The sequence below is a fragment of the Geotrypetes seraphini genome, chromosome 3, assembly GCF_902459505.1.
Source record: "Geotrypetes seraphini chromosome 3, aGeoSer1.1, whole genome shotgun sequence".
NCBI classification, from domain to species: Eukaryota; Metazoa; Chordata; class Amphibia; order Gymnophiona; family Dermophiidae; genus Geotrypetes; species Geotrypetes seraphini.
This window is the reverse complement of record NC_047086.1, coordinates 7471-26801: the sequence shown is the minus strand read 5'-3', so window position 1 is coordinate 26801 and position 19331 is coordinate 7471. Positions and strand designations below refer to the sequence as shown.

Genomic DNA, 19331 nt, shown 5'->3' with positions numbered 1-19331 from the left:
CATAGTACCAAAGGTTTGCAGTATTGCAAGCACAGTCTTCTCTCTCTTGAAAGGAGAAGCAAGGGAACAGGTGATAGAAAGAAAAGAAGGGGTGGATAAAAGAAGCATAATCTGAAGACATCATAGTCCATGCAAGCAACAACTACCCAGAACCAGCCAGGCAGGAGTCCTCTATGACCAGCTTTGGAAAGCAAGTCTTCATCTGACATTGTATTTTAGCTGTCATATTATCTATATTTTCTTAATGTGCAAATATTTTATTGTGATTCATTCTGGATCATCTTTATTGGAACAAAATTAACACATAAATAGATGTTCATATGTAACTAGGTCAACTCTTAACTTTCCCACCCTGAAACTACATTCTTCCACCATGAAAGCTTTGATACTATTACGGTATGTAATGATTTCTAAGTGCCACATAACACCAAGAGTGATTTTTTATTTGAGTATCAAGTTATCTTTCTATACTCTTTTATTATTATTATTATGTGGTATGGCGTTATAAAAAAATAAATTAATAAATAAAAAAATTGTACAATATTGTTAGGATAGGCAGATGTAGGATGAATATTAATTTATGCTCATCCTTTTCAAGTATATAAAATACTGTAAACATGTTGACATGCAAACTTCCACCAGAACCCCCCCCCCCCAAAAAAACCAAAACAAATCACGTTCCACCGTGGTCCTGGACAAGGTTTCACCATTTAGTGTGTAAGTTCTGTGTGGATTTTTTTTGCCTAGGTGCATTACTTTACATTTTTTAGCATTGAAGCCCAGTTGCCAAGTTGATGAACAGTGGTCATTAACTTGGCAGCTGGGCTTCAATGCTAAAAAAATGTAAAGTAATGCACCTAGGCAAAAAAATCCACACAGAACTTACACACTAAATGGTGAAACCTTGTCCAGGACCACGGTGGAACGTGATTTAGGAGTGATCATTAGCGACGATATGAAGGCTGCCAATCAAGTAGAGAAGGCTTCGTCCAAGGCAAGACAAATGATGGGCTGTATCCGTAGGGGTTTTGTCAGCAGAAAACCTGAAGTCATAATGCCACTGTACAGATCCATGGTGAGACCTCATCTTGAGTATTGTGTTCAATTCTGGAGACCACACTACCGAAAAGATGTGTTGAGAATTGAGTCGGTTCAGCGAATGGCTACCAGGATGGTTTTGGGGCTTAGGGAACTCACGTATGAAGAAAGGTTAAAAAAACTGCGGATGTACTCACTGGAGGAGCGAAAAGAGAGGGGACATGATTGAGACCTTTAAGTATATTACTGGGCGTATAGAGGTGAAAGATGATATCTTCAGTCTTACAGGGCCCTCGGTAACCAGAGGACACTCGCTGAAAATCAGGGGAGGGAAATTTCAGGGTGATGCTAGGAAGTACTTCTTCACTGAAAGGGTGGTAGATCATTGGAACGAGCTGCCTCAGCAGGTGATTGAGGCCAGCAGCGTGTTAGATTTCAAGAGAAAATAGGATATTCATGTGGGATCTCTAGGAGAGTAAGAATCAGGGAGTGGGTCATTGGTATGGGCAGACTCGATGGGCTATGGCCCTTTTCTGCCGTCAATTTCTATGTTTCTATGTTTCTAAAACACAAAAACACTTTAAACCTGATGGATGATTTTAGTGGGAAATGAAAAATAACTTACCTTCAGTGTAACTCAGAAGCTGATGCATTATCAGGAAAACGGTTCTCACAAATTCACATTTCTCACAAGTTTATAAAAGCCTAAGTAAATTTTTCTGACAAAATATCTTTGGAGATGGTTAGGAATATTTGTGCTTAATGAAAATGTCTGTTTCTGATCCTAATTGTGTCTGCTTCAGTCAGTATTGATAATATTTGCTGGTGTTTCTTTGGTCCTTGTCAAAAGAGGTTGTATTGATTGAAGCAAAACAAAATATAGGCACTGAAAAAGATTAGAGGATTTAAAATAAGCTACAGTTTCCTTTTGCCCATTGAAGTTTAACGTAGAACTATAGAATAAAAGTGTGCTTATTGCCACTGAAATGCTCTAAGCTTTATATCTAAGACATGATTTTGCTCTACAATATCTGCCTGACCTCCTTATAGAATAACATTTTACGTTATGGGCATCTCATGACAGAGCTTTTAAATGTTCTGGGGATCTTTGCAAATATAACATTTGAAATGTTAAAAATTAGGCAGCTACACTGGGATTGGGTCCCAGATGTACAATTAGAATTCATATTTGATTTTCAAAATAAATGTAAACATTGAAAAATCACCTCCTAAGAATCTACAAAATGTTTTTTGTGACCTGCTTTCAATTCCTACCTTCTCTCACCTTGAGTTTGGCATCCCCAACCTTATATGTCATGTCTGTCTATCCAGGTTAGACTGTAAGCTCTTCCAAGCAGGGACCATCTATTAAATGTCAAATGTACAGTGCTGTGTATGCCTTTCAGCGCTATAGAAATGATAAATAGTAGAAGTAGTAGTAGTAGGTATCCAGCAAAAAACTAGAAGAGCACAGTCTAAACAATAAAACAAAACCAGCAGAGACGAGAGCCCACCATTTGCTAGAAGGGATATCTGAGGAACAAATGATAGAATGGCCATCATAAGAACAAGCTACTGGGCTTGATGGACCATTGGTCTGACCCAGTAAGGCTATTCATATGTTCTTATGTTCTAAATAAAGGATAATGACCCAATATTATTGGGTTTTAAGAAAATGTTGAAGACAATTGTTTGTAAGTGCCTTTTTGTATTGAGATTTTACATAATGTAAGTACCTGCTGCTATGTTACCTGATTAATGATAAAATTTTATGGTATAGTCTTCTGTAACTATTTAAGATGTCTGTTTAACATTTATGACTGTGATTATGTAACCCGTATAGGTAATATACGGTATATAAATTTTTTAAATAAATAAATAAATATTATTTGATGATTAGAATGTATATCTAGTTATTATTTTTTTATCTTTTTCAATCATTTGTATATTGTTCAATTGCTATTATATTTGCACTTCCTTATTGTTTTACTAAGACATTATTGTTTAGTTCTTTATATATTTTAATATGATTGGGTGTTTTGCTTTTTTGTTTTTGGCCTCCTGATGCAGGCCTTATAGCCGAAACACGACTCATGTTAAGCCATTTCCCTTAGGTATACCATTCTTTGTCATCTAAGTTCAAGGTTATTGATCAGACAGGAAGCAGCATTGACTGGTCTCTTTGTGTCATGCTGGCTCTGCTCAGATGTGGGTCCAGCTATCTAGACTAGATGCCCAATTTTGCTCTAGTAGTCCAGGTAGAAAAAGACACCCATAGCAAGTCAAGCTCAATTTTCCAAGATCTTCAGAATGATTTAAGAGGACAGGGGGAGGCTTAAGTTGCATTAAGTGATACATTTCTGAATTTCCAGCAACATTTAACTGCACAGTGATGACCATGGCACTATCTGGTTAGGGTTAGGGTGGACTAGGGAAGAGTCATTGTGGCACATGGATTTACCTAAAAAAAATACTCAACTCAATGAAAATGCATAACATCATATCGTCATAATAGATAAATATTTTTTTTAGCCATAGGCTTTCAAATCTTTTATTTCATTGAAAATATCTTCTATATACCGTATTTGCCGGCGTATAGGACGACTGGGCGTATAAGACGACCCCCCAACTTTTAGTTAAAAAATAGAGTTTTGTGTTATACTCGCCGTATAAGACGACCCCTTCTTCCTTCTCCACCCCTTTGTATTCCCCCATGTGCTTTCAGCGTTCTTCTCCCTCCTCTGTCTTCAAGTGCTTTCAGAGTCCTTCCCCCCCCTCCTGTCTTCACCATGGCCTTTCAGCGTCCTTCTCCCCCCCCTCCTTCTCTACCGCCCCGGGTGCAGCACAGCCAGCCAGGTCCCCTTACTTTTGTGGCACTTCCCCGACCGACCGACAACAGCCCGGGTCCGACAAACTTCCCTGCCCTTAACCGCGAATCTAAATTACCTTCTTACAGCTGCTGTAAGAAGGTAATTTAGATTCGCGGCTACAGGGCAGGGAGGATTGTCGGACCCGGGCTGTTATCGGTCGGTCGGGGAAGTGCCACAAAAGTAAGGGGACCTGGCTGGCTGTGCTGCAACCGGGGCGGGGCGGCCGCCCCTCTCTCTTGGTACCGCGAGGCTACTCTCCTTCTCCTTACCTGCCATGCCTGCAGCACAGAGCCGAACGGAAGTCTTCCCGACGTCAGCGCTGACGTCGGAGGGAGGGAGGGCTTTGTTTAAGCTTTGTTTAAGCCCTCCCTCCCCTCCGTCAGCGCTGACGTCAGGAAGACTTCCGTTCGGCTCTGTGCTGCAAGCAGAGAAGGTAGGGAGAAGAAGAGCCGCGCGACTGAGTACATCCAGCCCCCAAGTAAGGGCATGTAAACTGTACCCGGCGTATAAGACGACCCCCGACTTTGGGGAGGATTTTAAGGTACTAAAAAGTCGTCTTATACGCCGGCAAATACGGTATATATAAAATCGGAGGTATGTATGTGTGTGTGTATGTGTGTATGTGCCGCGATCACGCAAAAACGGCTTGACCGATTTGAACGAAACTTGGTATGCAGATCCCTCACTACCTGGGGTGATATGTTCTGGGGGTCTCGCGGCCCACCTGCACACGTGGGCGGAGCTACAAACAGAAAATCAGATTTCACCCATTCAAGTCAATGGAAAAAATGTAAAAAGCTGTGGGACCGATTTGAACGAAACTTGGTATGCAGATCCCTCACTACCTGGGGTGATATGTTCTGGGGGTCTCGCGGCCCACCTGCACACATGGGCGGAGCTACAAACAGAAAATCAGATTTCACCCATTCAAGTCAATGGAAAAAATGTAAAAAGCTGTGGGACCGATTTGAACGAAAATTGGTATGCAGATCCCTCACTACCAGGGGTGATATGTTCTGGGGGTCTCACGGCCCACCTGCACACATGGGCGGAGCTACAAGCAGAAAATCAGATTTCACCCATTCAAGTCAATGGAAAAAATGTAAAAAGCTGTGGGACCGATTTGAACGAAACTTGGTATGCAGATCCCTCACTACCTGGGGGTGATATGTTCTGGGGGTCTCGCGGCCCACCTGCACACATGGGTGGAGCTACAAACAGAAAATCAGATTTCACCCATTCAAGTCAATGGAAAAAATGTAAAAAGCTGTGGGACCGATTTGAACGAAAATTGGTATGCAGATCCCTCACTACCGGGGGTGATATGTTCTGGCAGTCTCGCGGCCCACCTGCACACGTGGGAAGGGTGGGTTCACCCAAGAATGTATATGTTCTTGCTCCTGGAGGTGAAACTAAAAATGTTGTTTATAATCAAGTTTTGTGTTAGTTGTATTGTATTCATTTTGTCAAATATTTCACATTATAATTTGAATATTGTACTTTTTATAAAGCTGTAAAAAAATAATTTCATTCACCATTATAAAGTATCTTTATTTGAATCCATTTACAGTGTTATTGCTATAATTAAATACCCGTGCAACGCCGGGGCATCAGCTAGTTATAAATAATTTATTGGGTGAAAAATCCCATTCAATTATTTTGTCACAGTTGGATTATGCCAGTTCACTCAATATCTGTCAGAATAAATGCAATCTGAAAAGACTGCAACTTATTCAAAACACTGCAGCAAAATTGTTATTTGGTAAATATAAATACGATCATCTGATGCCTTTGTTTAGGGTACTCAATTGGTTTCCCGTGTTCTGGAGAATTCAATTCAAATTTACGTGTGTGATTTTTAAAATTTTATACAGGATATTTTTCCCCTTTAATTCCTGTCTCTTTCAATTCTTGTTTACCTTTTCATTCAAGAAATACTCAGAAATATAAACTTGGTTAAAAGAATCAAAACAATATCCAATTTTTGCAAATCTTTTGCTTTCTTATCTGCAAAAATTTGGAATGAGCTTCCTTCAAAGATTACATTACATTACATTCTATTCCGCTAATACCTAGCGGTTCAAGGCGGATTACATAAAGGTTTTCAAGAGGTTACAAGAATTGTGACATAGCATAAGAGATGTCATAAGAGTTACATAAAAAATTACCAAAGAGTTGTCGAGATCTTAAGGTGATAAATGAGGGTAATTAGAAGCATATTAGAATTTGTTGGGTAATTAGAAGCATATTAGAGTATATTAAGGGTATAGAGTGGGTAGGTGGGGTTTGGGTAGGAACTGGTCGTGTTAAATAGGTTTTATGTATTTTTTGAAGAGCAGGGTTTTAGTTTCTTTCTTGAAGGTTTTGTAGTCTATGGTCGATGACAACAGAATGGTGATTTGTCTGTCCAGTATAGCTGCTTTGGTGGCTATTAGGCTGTCATATAGTTTTTTTCGTTTGACATTTTTGGATGGTGAGTGTGTGAATAGTGATTGGGTTCTCCTGTGCCTGATTGAGGAGAATTGAGTTAGTCGGTTATTCTATTCCTTTCGAAAAATGTTAAAAACACATTTATTTTAAAAATCTCTGGTTGATTCTTCCATTTAACCATGAGTGTAGGATAGAAATTATCTTATTTCCAGTTGTACTTAAGAAAATTTGTTAACCGAGTCAAGCCCTTTTACAAGGGATGAATCGATATATAAAGTCAAGAATTGGATTGGATTGGCATGATTTACCTTTAGTAAAACCATGTTGCCTCGGATCCTGTAACCCATTTGATTCTAGGAAATTCACTATCCTTTCTTCCAGCAACGCTTCCCATTATTTTTCCAATAACCGAAGTGAGGCTTACCGGCCTGTAGTTTCCTGCTTCATCTCTGCTACCACTTTTGTGAATAGGGAGTCGGGACCACATCTGCTCTTCTCCAATCCTCAGGAACCACTCCCGTCTCCAAAGATTTGTTGAACAAATCTTTAATAGGACCCGCCATAACCTCTCTGAGCTCCCTCAATATCCTGGGATGTATTCCTTCCGATCCCATCACTTTGTCCACCTTCAATTTTTCAAGTTGTTCAAAAACACTTTCTTCCATGAACAGTACAGTAGCTACTCATAAGAACATAAGAAATGCCTTCACCGGATCAGACCGTGGTCCATCTTGTCTGGCGATCCGCGCACGCGGTGGCCCATTTAGGTTCTCCTTTTTGGAGACCCGGATTTCCCGTATCCTTCAATATGATTTGCAAGAAAAGATGTGATAGTAGTAAAGGCTGCAATATAAGCAATATCAGCAACTCATTTCTTAGTATTGCAACGGAAAGTGAAACGACACAAAAATCCATACAAAAAAGGAAATTATCACTGAAAAATAGCTGGAAAGTGATGACCACAAATGCTCGCAGTCTAAGCAAAAAGTTCATGATCTGCAAGTCCTGATATTAGAGGCAGATCTAGATATTGTTGCTATCACAGAGACATGGTTCAGTGAATCACATGGATGGGATGCAAACATACCGGGATATAATCTTTTTAGGAAGGACAGAGATGGTCATAAAGGTGGAGGAGTAGCTCTCTATGTAAAGATCAATATCCAAGCGACCGAAATGCAAGGGACCTGGGGAGAGGAAGAAGCGATATGGATTGCTCTGAAAAGAGAAGATGGAACTTCTATCTACGTGGGTGTAGTCTACAGACCTCCGACTCAATCGCAGCAAATTGATAAGGATCTGATTGTGGATATCCAAAAGTTTGGAAGGAAAGAGGAGGTTCTGCTGTTGGGAGATTTCAACCTGCCGGATGCGGACTGGAATGTTCCGAATGCGGAATCGGAAAGAAGTAGGGAGATTGTGGATGCCTTTCAAGAGGCTCTGCTCAGACAAATGGTGACGGAACCCACAAGTGAAAAAGCGATATTGGATCTGGTCCTCACAAATGGAGAGAGTATCTCTAATGTTCGAGTGGGTGCTCACCTGGGTAGGATTGATATAACGGCTAAAGTGGAGAGCGGCCGCACGATACTTAAAGTCCTAGATTTCAAACGTACAGACTTTAATGCAATGGGAAAGTACCTGAAGAAAGAGCTGTTAGGATGGGAGGACATAAGAGAAGTGGAAAGACAGTGGTCTAAGCTGAAAGGAGCGATAAAAATGGCTACGGACCTTTATGTGAAGAAAATCAATAAAAACAAGAGAAAAAGGAAGCCGATATGGTTCTCCAACCTAGTGGCTGAGAAAATAAAGGCGAAAGAGTTGGCGTTCATCTATATATATAAAATCGGATGTATGTATGTATGTGCCGCGATCACGCAAAAACGGCTTGACCGATTTGAACAAAACTTGGTATGCAGCTCCCTCACTACCTGGGGTGATATGTTCTGGGGGTCTCGCGGCCCACCTGCACACGTGGGCGGAGCTACAAACAGAAAATCAGATTTCACCCATTCAAGTCAATGGAAAAAATGTAATAAGCTGTGGGACCGATTTGAACGAAACTTGGTATGCAGATCCCTCACTACTGGGGGTGATATGTTCTGGGGGTCTCGCAGCCCACCTGCACACGTGGGCGGAGCTACAAACAGAAAATCAGATTTCACCCATTCAAGTCAATGGAAAAAATGTAAAAAGCTGTGGGACCGCTTTGAACGTAAATTGGTATGCAGATCCCTCACTACCTGGGGTGATATGTTCTGGGGGTCTCGCGGCCCACCTGCACATGTGGGAAGGGTGGGTTCACCCAAGAATGTATATGTTCTTGCTCCTGGAGGTAAAACTAAAAATGTTGTTTATAATCAAGTTTTGTGTTAGTTGTATTGTATTCATTTTGTCAAATATTTCACATTATAATTTGAATATTATACTTTTTATAAAGCTGTAAAAAAATATTTTCATTCACCACTATAAAGTATCTTTATTTGAATCCATTTACAGTGTTATTGCTATAATTAAATACCCGTGCAACGCCGGGGCATCAGCTAGTGAAATATAAAAAACCCAAGAAGAGGAGAGCAGAAAGGACTACAGGGTGAAACTGAAAGAAGCCAAGAGAGAGATACGTTTGGCGAAGGCACAGGCTGAAGAACAAATGGCTAAAAATGTAAAAATGGGAGATAAAAATTTTTTCAGATATATTAGTGAAAGGAGGAAGATAAAAAATGGAATTGCTAGGCTAAAGGATGCTGGGAACAAATATATGGAGAGTGATGAGGAGAAAGCAAATGTGCTAAACAAATACTTCTGTTCTGTGTTCACAGAAGAAAATCCTGGAGAAGGACCGAGATTGTCTGGCAAAGTTACACGAGAAAATGGAGTAGATTCTGCACCGTTCACGGAGGAGGGTGTTTATGAGCAACTTGAAAAACTGAAGGTGGACAAAGCGATGGGACCAGACGAGATCCATCCCAGGATACTAAGGGAGCTCAGAGAGGTTCTGGCGAGTCCTATTAAAGACTTTTTCAACAAATCTCTGGAGACGGGAGTGATTCCTGAGGATTGGAGGAGAGCGGATGTGGTCCCTATTCATAAAAGTGGTCACAGGGATGAAGCAGGAAACTACAGGCCGGTGAGCCTCACTTCAGTTGTTGTAAAAAATAATGGAAGTGTTGCTGAAAGAAAGGATAGTGTATTTCCTTAAATCTAATGGGGTACAGGATCCGAGGCAACATGGCTTTACAAAAGGTAAATCGTGCCAAACGAACCTGATTGAATTTTTTGATTGGGTAACCAGAGAGCTGGATCGAGGACATATGCTAGATGTAATTTACTTGGATTTCAGCAAAGCCTTTGATACAGTTCCTCATAGGAGGCTGTTGAACAAACTTGAAGGGCTGAAGTTAGGACCCAAAGTGGTGAACTGGGTCAGAAACTGGCTGTTGGACAGACGCCAGAGGGTGGTGATTAATGGAAGTAGCTCGAAGGAAGGAAAGGTGACTAGTGGAATCCCTCAGGGTTCGGTGCTGGGGCCAATCCTGTTCAATATGTATGTAAGTGACATTGCTGAAGGGTTAGAAGGAAAAGTGTGCCTTTTTGCAGATGATACCAAGATTTGTAACAGAGTAGACACCGAAGAGGGAGTGGAGAATATGAAAAAGGATCTGCAAAAGTTAGAGGAATGGTCTAATGCCTGGCAACTAAAATTCAATGCAAAGAAATGCAGAGTAATGCATTTGGGGATTAATAATAGGAAGGAACCGTATATGCTGGGAGGAGAGAAGCTGATATGCACGGACGGGGAGAGGGACCTTGGGGTGATAGTGTCCGAAGATCTAAAGGCGAAAAAACAGTGTGACAAGGCAGTGGCTGCTGCCAGAAGGATTCTGGGCTTTATAAAGAGAGGCGTAGTCAGTAGAAGGAAGAAGGTGTTGATGCCCCTGTACAGGTAATCAGAGCCAGCTGTGTCCTCCCCCTTCCACTCTAACTGACTTTGCCTTTGAGGCTTCCCAGCCTGCAAACTCCGTGAGCTGACTCCATCCCTTTCCAAATTGGTGTCAAGTTTCTCCCTGCCTTGGGGAAAGGAGTGATAGGGGAAATTAGTGGTTTTCAGAGCCCTCCCTATCTGGCTCTTGAGCTGTGCTTGGACCTGCCTTTTCTTGCATTCTCTGGGCTGAGCCAGCTGTTCTGGCTCCAGGTCGGGTTTTACATAACCCTGTGCTGCATGTTGGGGAGTTTTAGCAGTAGTTTTCACTGTGACAGGAGCTTCCCTGTCACAATAGCGGTTTGTTACTTCTTGTATGGTGGCTTTCAAAGTCGACCACATGTCTTCCACGTTATCGGTTTCTTCTTGGCTTTGTAGCGCCTGGTGAACGAAGTCTCCCATTTCTTTGAAATTTGTGTCCTTGAATTTGAGGACTTTGGTTAGTGTAGTAGATTTAGTGAAACCTTTCCTGATATTGAACCATACCATGTTGTGGTCACTGGAGGCCAATGTGTCGCCCACCGAGACCTCTGTGACACTTTCTCCATTGGTAAATATCAGATCCAGTATTGCCTGATCCCTTGTCGATTCCAACACCAGTTGCCCGAGTCTTGTTCCCTTCATAGAGTTTAATAGCCTCCTGCTGCTGTCGGAAGCAGAGGAAAGTGTGTCCCAATCCACATCAGGCATGTTGAAGTCACCTAACAATACTGTGTCCCCACGCAAGGTGATATTCTCTATATCTCCGATTAATTCCATATCTAGGTCATCCTTTTGTCTTGGGGGTCTGTATATTACGCTAAGATACAGGCATTTGTCAGGATTAGCACAAAAAGGAAAAACACACTGCAAACCGGTAAGAAAACCAAAATCTGGACTGGATTTAATGTGCAATATTCAAAAACAAAATAGTTGCTTCACTCTCCAGCTTGAATATCAGTCCTCAAAACAAAGTTATCACAAACTAAACTTGTCAGGAAATGACCATTAATAGGAAAGTCTTGTAATATTCAAAAGAGGCAAAGTCATTAGACCTTATAATCTCTCCCACCAGAGAGTTCCACAAAAAACACAGCCAAAACAGAAAAGAGGAAAAACAAACTCCAAAATCTGTATCCTGAACTCTCCACGTCCAAAAGGAGTTCTTTTCTGTTAAGACAGAATTCCAAACGGTAAAGTGTCGTTTAGTCTGACTAAGAAAAAGGTGCAGCACAAGTCCTTATTTCCCTCCTAAGCAGACTTAGCTTAAACCAGTGCTACGGCACTGATTTCTTCCAGCATCTGAAGTGCTGGGCAAGGTGGTGTGCCTCACGTGATGAAATTTTGCCAAAATACTGGCCCCCTATCTCACCACATGAGTCTAACCCCACCACCTTCAAACCAACACAGTCTGACCTGCTCAAAAATAGGCCTTCCAGGAAAACCTGGACACTTGTAATCCAGTATAATACAAAACAGTTGCACTGCAAACAAAAATAGTCCATTCAGCAAACACCCAGATATTTATAATCCACAATTTAGAGGCTTTAAACACTTGCCTTGGATTAGCTGACTTCCATGGGCTGCACGCTGGATGGTAACTCTGTCACTGGCTCCAGCTTCAAATCCAGTTCCATACCCTGGACTTCTTCCAAAGGACCTACCAGTGATTCTGCTCCAGCCTCAACCAGTTCCATGGATTCAGGAACCGAACAGCTGGGCAGAGCTCCCAGCCCTGAGCCTTGCGACTGCCTAGCTTGCCTCCAGCTTTCCTTCTCCCCCTCTAGCCAAGCAGACCTAAGGTTTAGCAGTTGGAGACCACGCCCCAAACACTCAGGTGTGCCGGATATCCTGGTTTTCCTTCCCTGACTAAGTGGGGGAAGGGAAACCTGCAGTTTGGCACTAGTGCTCCCTCTGCTGGACCCAGGAGTAATGGCAGGCATAAGGTTACCTTGGGGACTAAACAGAGCAGCTTGGGCACTATCTGCTCTAGAAATGGGCTTTACATTAGGAACAGCCCTAGCAGGCATACCTTGCATATCACAATGCGCAGGTGGTCTTCTCCTCGATTCTCCCTGTGAGGGGCAAGGGCAGAGCCAGAGATGATCGAATACAGAGGGCAAACGACTGGCTGCGAGGATGGTGCAAGGAGATGAACTTCGGGTTCCTGTACCATGGAGAAGCTTTGCAAGGACTACAGGGACACAATGGCCTACACCTGTCCAGAAGAGGGAAGAATGTCCTTGGACACCGTCTAGCCCACCTACTTTACAGGGCTTTATACTAGGTAAGTCGGGGGAGGGTACAGGCACAAACAACATACCTGGCGAACTAAACTGCCAATACTGTTTTGTGGATGTGGTAAGTAGTCACCGAAAGTCTGGGTCAGGGGCGAGTACACACACCTTCGAGCCGGGGGTAGGTTCACATCATAAGTATGGGCCACATTGTAATTCCAGGTCTAGGGGGAGTACACATTGTAATTCTGGGTCTTTGGGGAGTACACATTGTAATTCTGGGAACATATATAATGCAAATAATGCTAAAGGTGTTCAAGTAGCTCAAGCAGGTATATCCCCACTGATACGTAACAAAAATACAACATGGAGGGCTATGTACGTCAACGCACACAGTTTGGGAAACAAGATCCTGGAGTTGGAAACAGAAATAAGGAATGCCGACCTGGATGTGGTGGCAATATCTGAGACCTGGTTCACAGACTCCCACGGATGGGACATGGTCATACTGGGTTACAACTTGCTTCGCCGGGACAGAGAAAGCAGATTGGGAGGAGGTGTAGCATTATATACTAAAGATGACATTAAGGTCACAAGAATCTCAGATGTCCAATACACTGGGGAATCCCTTTGGGTTAATTTGGCCAGAGGGAAGGACAAATGCTTGTATCTTGGCGTAATTTACAGACCCCCAAGACAACAGGTTGACCTGGATATGGAAATAATCGGGACTGGGATGCACTAACCTCTGATTCTGGCGGCAACAGGAGGCTACTAAACTCTATGAAGCGAGCTGGTCTGAAGCAACTGGTGTTGGACCCAACAAGGGATCAGGCAATACTAGACCTGTTACTTACCAATGGAGAAAGTATCACAGAGGTCTCGGTGGGCGACACATTGGCCTCCAGTGACCACAACATGGTATGGTTCAATCTTAGGAAAGGTTTCACTAAATCTACCTCGCTGATCAAGGTCCTCAAATTCAAGGACGCAAACTTCCACGACATAGGTTCCTTTGTTCACCAGGCACTACAAAGCCAAGCAGAAACCGATAGCGTGGAAGAAATGTGGTCGACCTTGAAAGCCACCATACAGGAAGCGAAAAACCGTTATGTTAAATTAGTAAGTAAACAGCGAAGAAATAACAAACTGCAATGGTTCACTGCGGAGATCTCAGACCTCATCAAGGAGAAGAAAAAAGCATTAATCTCTTACAAACAATCGGGGAAACAGGACTCTAGAGCAGACTACCTGGCCAAGTCAAAAGCAGTCAAAACAGCAGTCAGGGAGGCTAAATTCCACATGGAGGAGTCTCTGGCAAAGAACATCCAGAAGAGAGATAAATCCTTCTTCAGGTATATCAGTGACAGAAGTAAAAACTCAGGCGGGATTGTACATCTTAGGAAACCGGACGGAGACTATGTGGAAAAGGATTCCGAAAAAGCCCAACTATTAAATGAATACTTCTGCTCAGTCTTCACCCGTGAAGCGCCGGGGCTTGGCCCTCAGCTACAGACAAGGGCTGACTCAGTTGACCCATTTAGTAACTTCGAGTTTACGCCCAGCAGTGTCTACTGTGAGCTGTCAAAACTCAAGATTAACAAGGCAATGGGGCCTGACAACCTACACCCCAGGGTGCTTAGGGAGTTGAGTGATGTCTTGGCGGAGCCACTGTCAGCGCTCTTCAACCTCTCCCTTAGTACAGGCAGCGTCCCGTTGGACTGGAGGACAGCTAACGTCATTCCACTCCACAAGAAAGGCTCAAAGATGGAGACAGCAAACTACAGACCAGTGAGTCTAACATCGATAGTGAGCAAACTAATGGAAACTCTAATCAAACACCAATTGGATAAGATCCTGGGTGAGGAAAATATACGGGATCCCCATCAACATGGATTTACTAAGGGGAGATCATGCCAATCCAACCTGATCAGCTTCTTTGACTGGGTGACGGGGAAGCTGGATGTTGGGGAGTCCCTGGACATCGTGTAACTGGACTTTAGCAAAACATTCGATAGCGTACCACACCGCAGGTTGCTGAGCAAGATGAGTTCTATAGGATTAGGTGACACATTGACGAAATGGGTTGGGAACTGGCTTGGTGGTAGGCTTCAAAGGGTAGTGGTGAATGGCACCCCCTCTGAAATGACGGAGGTGATCAGTGGAGTGCCACAGGGCTCGGTCTTGGGCCCAACCCTATTCAACATCTTTATAAGAGACTTGGCAGAAGGGCTTTGAGGTAAAATAACATTATTCGCCGATGATGCCAAACTAAGTAATGTAGTGGGCAAATGCACAACGGACAAAGATTCAATGCCCGACAACATGATGCACGACCTACTCCTACTGGAGTGCTGGTCTAGGCAACTTAGCTTCAATGCCAAAAATGCAAAGTCAAGCACCTAGGCAACCATAATCCATACAAGACTTATACCCTTAATAGTGAGATCCTAACAAGAACGGTAGCAGGACGAGATTTGGGGTTGATCATCAGTGAGGACATGAAGGCTGCCAGTCAGGTAGAGCAGGCCTCATCCAAGGCAAGACAGATCCTAGGTTGCATACGCAGGGGTTTCGTCAGCCGTAAGCCGTAAGTCATTATGCCATTGTATAGATCCATGGTGAGGCCCCACCTGGAATACTGTGTGCAATTCTGGAGGCCACATTATCGCAAAGATGTGCTGAGACTGGAGTCGGTTCAGAGAATGGCCACCCGGATGGTCTCGGGATTCAAAGATCTCCCGTACGAAGAACGGTTAGACAAACTGCAGCTATACTCGCTTGAGGAGAGCAGAGAGAGGGGGGACATGATCGAGATGTTCAAGTAACTCACGGGCTGCATCGAAACGGAGGAAGATATCTTCTTTTTCAATGGACCCACGACAACAAGAGGGCATCCGTGGAAAATCAGAGGCGGGAAACTACGAGGTGACACCAGGAAATTCTTTTTCACTGAAAGGGTGGTTGATCGTTGGAAAAGTTTTCCACTTCAGGTGATTGAGGCCAGAAGCATGCCTGATTTTAAGGCCAAATGGGGTCGACATGTGGAATCTATTCGCTAGGCAAAGGAAGGGGAGTGTCATTAGGGTGGGCAGACTAGATGGGCCGTGGCCCTTATCTGCCGTCTATTTCTATATTTCTATAGATTTTGGACCTCATCAAGGAGAAGAAAAAAGCATTCATCTCTTACAAACAATCAGGGAAACAGGACTCTAGGGAAGTCTATCTGGCCAAGTCAAAAGCCATCAAAAAGGCATTTAGGGAGGCCAAATTCCGCATGGAGGAGTCTCTAGTAAAGAACATCCAGAAAGAAGATAAATCCTTCTTCAGGTATATCAGTGACAGAAATAAGAATTCAGGCGGGATAGTACGTCTTAGGAAACCAGACGGAGACTATGTAGAAGCGGACTCGGAAAAAGCCCAACTGTTAAATGAATACTTCTGCTCAGTCTTCACCCGAGAGGCACCAGGACTTGGCCCTCAGCTACAGATAAGGGTTGACACAGATGACCCGTTTAGTAATTTTGAGTTTACACCCAGCGGTGTCTACTGCGAGCTGTCAAAGCTTAAGGTTAACAAGGCAATGGGGCCTGACAACCTACACCCCAGGGTGCTCAGGGAGTTGTGTGATGTCTTGGCAGAACCGCTATCCACGCTCTTCAATCTCTCCCTTAGTACGGGTAACGTCCCATTGGACTGGAAGACGGCTAACATCATTCCACTCCACAAGAAAGGCTCCAAGATGGAGACAATGAGTCTCACATCAATAGTGTGCAAACTAATGGAAACTCTAATCGAACGCCAATTGGATACAATCCTGAACGAGGAGAATCTACGGGATCCCCGTCAACATGGATTTACTAAGGGGAGATCCTGCCAATCCAACCTGATCAGCTTCTTTGACTGGGTGACGAGGAAGCTGGATGTTGGGGAGTCCCTGGACATCGTATACCTGGACTTCAGTAAAGCATTCGATAGTGTACCACACCACAGGTTGCTGAGCAAGATGAGTTCTATAGGATTGGGTGACACATTGAAGAAATGGGTTGGGAATTGGCTTGGAGGTAGGCTTCAGAGGGTAGTGGTGAACGGCACCCCCTCCGAAATGATGGAGGTAATCAGTGAAGTGCCGTAGGGCTCGGTCCTGGGCCCGATCCTATTCAACATCTTTATAAGAGACTTGGCAGAAGGGCTGCGAGGTAAAATAACATTATTCGCCGATGGCGCCAAACTAAGCAATGTAGTGGGCAAAAGCACAACAGACATAAATTCAATGTCCGACAACATGATGCACGACCTACTCCTACTGGAGCGCTGGTCTAGGTCCTGGCAACTCAGCTTCAATGCCCAAAAATGCAAAGTCATGCACCTGGGCAGCCAAAATCCATGCAAGACTTACACCCTTAATGGTGAGATCCTAACAAGAACTGAAGCAGAACGAGACTTAGGGGTGATCGTCAGTGAGAACATGAAGACTGCCAATCAAGTGGAGCAAGCTTCATCCAAGGCAAGGCAAATCATAGAAACATAGAAATAGACGGCAGATAAGGGCCACGGCCCACCAAGTCTGCCCACCCCAATAACCCTCCCCTACCTTTCTCTGTGAAGAGATCCCACTGGCGATTCCTTTTTGACTTAAAATCAGGCACGCTCCTGGCCTCGACCACCTGCAGTGGAAGATCATTCCAGTGATCATAGGTTGCATACGCAGGAGTTTTGTCAGCTGTAAGCCTGAAGTCATTATGCCATTGTATAGATCCATGGTGAAGCCCCACCTGGAATACTGTGTGCAATTCTGGAGGCCGCATTACAGTAAGGATGTGCTGAGACTGGAGTCGGTCCAGAGAATGGCCACCCGGATGGTCTCGGGACTCAAGGATCTTCCGTACGAGGAACGGCTGGATAAGTTGCAGCTGTACTCCCTCGAGGAATGCAGAGAGAGGGGTGACATGATCGAGACATTCAAGTATCTCACGGGCCGCATCGAGGTGGAAGAAGATATCTTCTTTTTCAAGGGTCCCTTGGCAACAAGGGGGCATCCGTTGTCACACCCCACAAGCTCCTGTTCACGGCAGCGAGCTGTGGACCCCGTGACTGTAACTGTCCAAACGTGTACCCTTTGACCAGGGTATCCTTCAGGCCTTCTTAGGCGCCTGCCTAAGGTACAATAGCAGGTTCTGTGTCATTACAGAAACCAGGCAAGGGAAAAGAAATTCACACACCTTCAAAACAAGATTAGCAGAATAATAAAGTTGAGTTTATTCCTTTGGTTCTGGATTGTTCTGTACAATTGTTCTTAGCGTCCTGCAACAATTCTCACACAGGTTTGAAAGAAATATAAACTTTGGGTTAAGTTAACCACTCTGACTTTGTGCATACCAGTTTGACTCTAATGTCCAAAAAAAAAAAAAAAGAAATGCAAAATAAACTTTTTAGGCTGGACTCTAAATTTTTTGTAACATAGTCCTCTTCACCAGCCAATTATGTGACAAGGATGGCTCTAGCCACAATTTTTTCTCCAGGTCAAATAAAGCTTATACAAAAGCAGAAAGAAAAAAACAAACAAACAGGTCAAAAGAATACAGTTAACTTGGCAGCCCAGCCACGGAGTGACTGCAGACAAGGAACTCTCTTTAAAGATGCTCCCCTGTGCTGGCCGTTTCAGAGAAACGTTATCTCCCTTAATTAATGCCCAGCTGAGCTGAGAGAGAACAAACAAATGATCCCATGCTACAGTGGAATTTCACAGTTCACTTATCAGTGCTTTTGAAGAGAGCTTTTCTATTCTCCCCAGCGTTTGTCACCATTAAGCAACCCAAAAAAAACTGGTGAGGGAAAAAAAACCAAGAAGTCTTTCATTTCCCACCTTTGTTCAGGCTGTGTCCATTGCCTCTAAGCATTCCCTAGGCATAGTAGGCACACCAAAATCCATGGGTTCACAGCTGGGCAATTGTCCCTCAGTTTCAGCCCCAAGCACTCCTGACACATCCACCATGTCCCAGTCTTGGTTCAGCTCTTTAGGGTTCAGTTGAGGAGGAGGGTGTTCTCCACCGAGCTCACCCTGAAGCCTCCTCGGCTCCTCCCATCTCTGTCTCAGCTGCTCACTTTTTACCCCAATCAACTCACCCCTCCCTGCTCTGAAGAGGGGGAAGGGAGAGAAAACTCTCTGCAGCTGTGCCTGTCTCAGTGACAGCTTCCTGTGCTGAGACTGGCCTTCTGGGAGCTGTAGTTTCTTAGCTCCTGGGATAGTCCAAGTGAAGTCAGCTTTTCATATTCTGCAGGGCCAACCTTACCAGCTCTCCTGCCTCGGGGACTACCAACCTTCTTCACCACTGTGTCAAAGCTAGGGAGAGCGCTAGATTTGTCACACCGTGGAAAATCAGGGGCGGGAAACTGCACGGGGACACCAGGAAATTATTTTTCACTGAAAGGGTGGTTGATCACTGGAATAGTCTTCCACTTCAGGTTATTGAGGCCAGCAGCGTGCCTGATTTTAAGGCCAAATGGGATAGACACGTGGGATCTATTCACAGAGAAAGGTAGGGGAGAGTCATTGGGGTGGGCAGACTAGATGGGCCGTGGCCCTTAACTGCCGTCTATTTCTATGTTTCTAAAGAAGAACCAAGATGATAAAGGGGATGGAACTCCTCCTATATAAGAAAGTCTAAAAAGGTTGGGGTTCTTCAGCTTCGAAAGGAGATGGCTGAGGGGAGATATGATTGAATCTACAAAATCCTGTGTGGAGTAGAGCGGGTACAAGTGGATCAATTTTTCACTCTGTCACAAATTACAAAG

The 19331-nt window shown here is 43.8% G+C and overlaps 1 protein-coding gene across 2 annotated transcripts in view; it reads right to left on the bottom strand.

Moving 5' to 3' along the window:
* The window catches only part of LOC117356337 (olfactory receptor 2D3-like), a 36003-nt gene extending 17376 nt beyond the window's left edge, over positions 1–18627 (bottom strand). Inside the window, exons 1-2 of one of the 2 annotated variants that reach the window (XM_033935421.1) lie at positions 18403–18627; positions 1664–1924 (exon numbers count right to left, since the gene is read on the bottom strand). The gene's annotated coding sequence lies outside the window, so the exon portion shown is untranslated. The remainder of the gene's footprint in view (positions 1–1663; positions 1925–18402) is intronic. The other variant, XM_033935420.1, reaches the window with a different exon arrangement.
* Between the last annotated feature and the right edge of the window lie 704 nt (positions 18628–19331).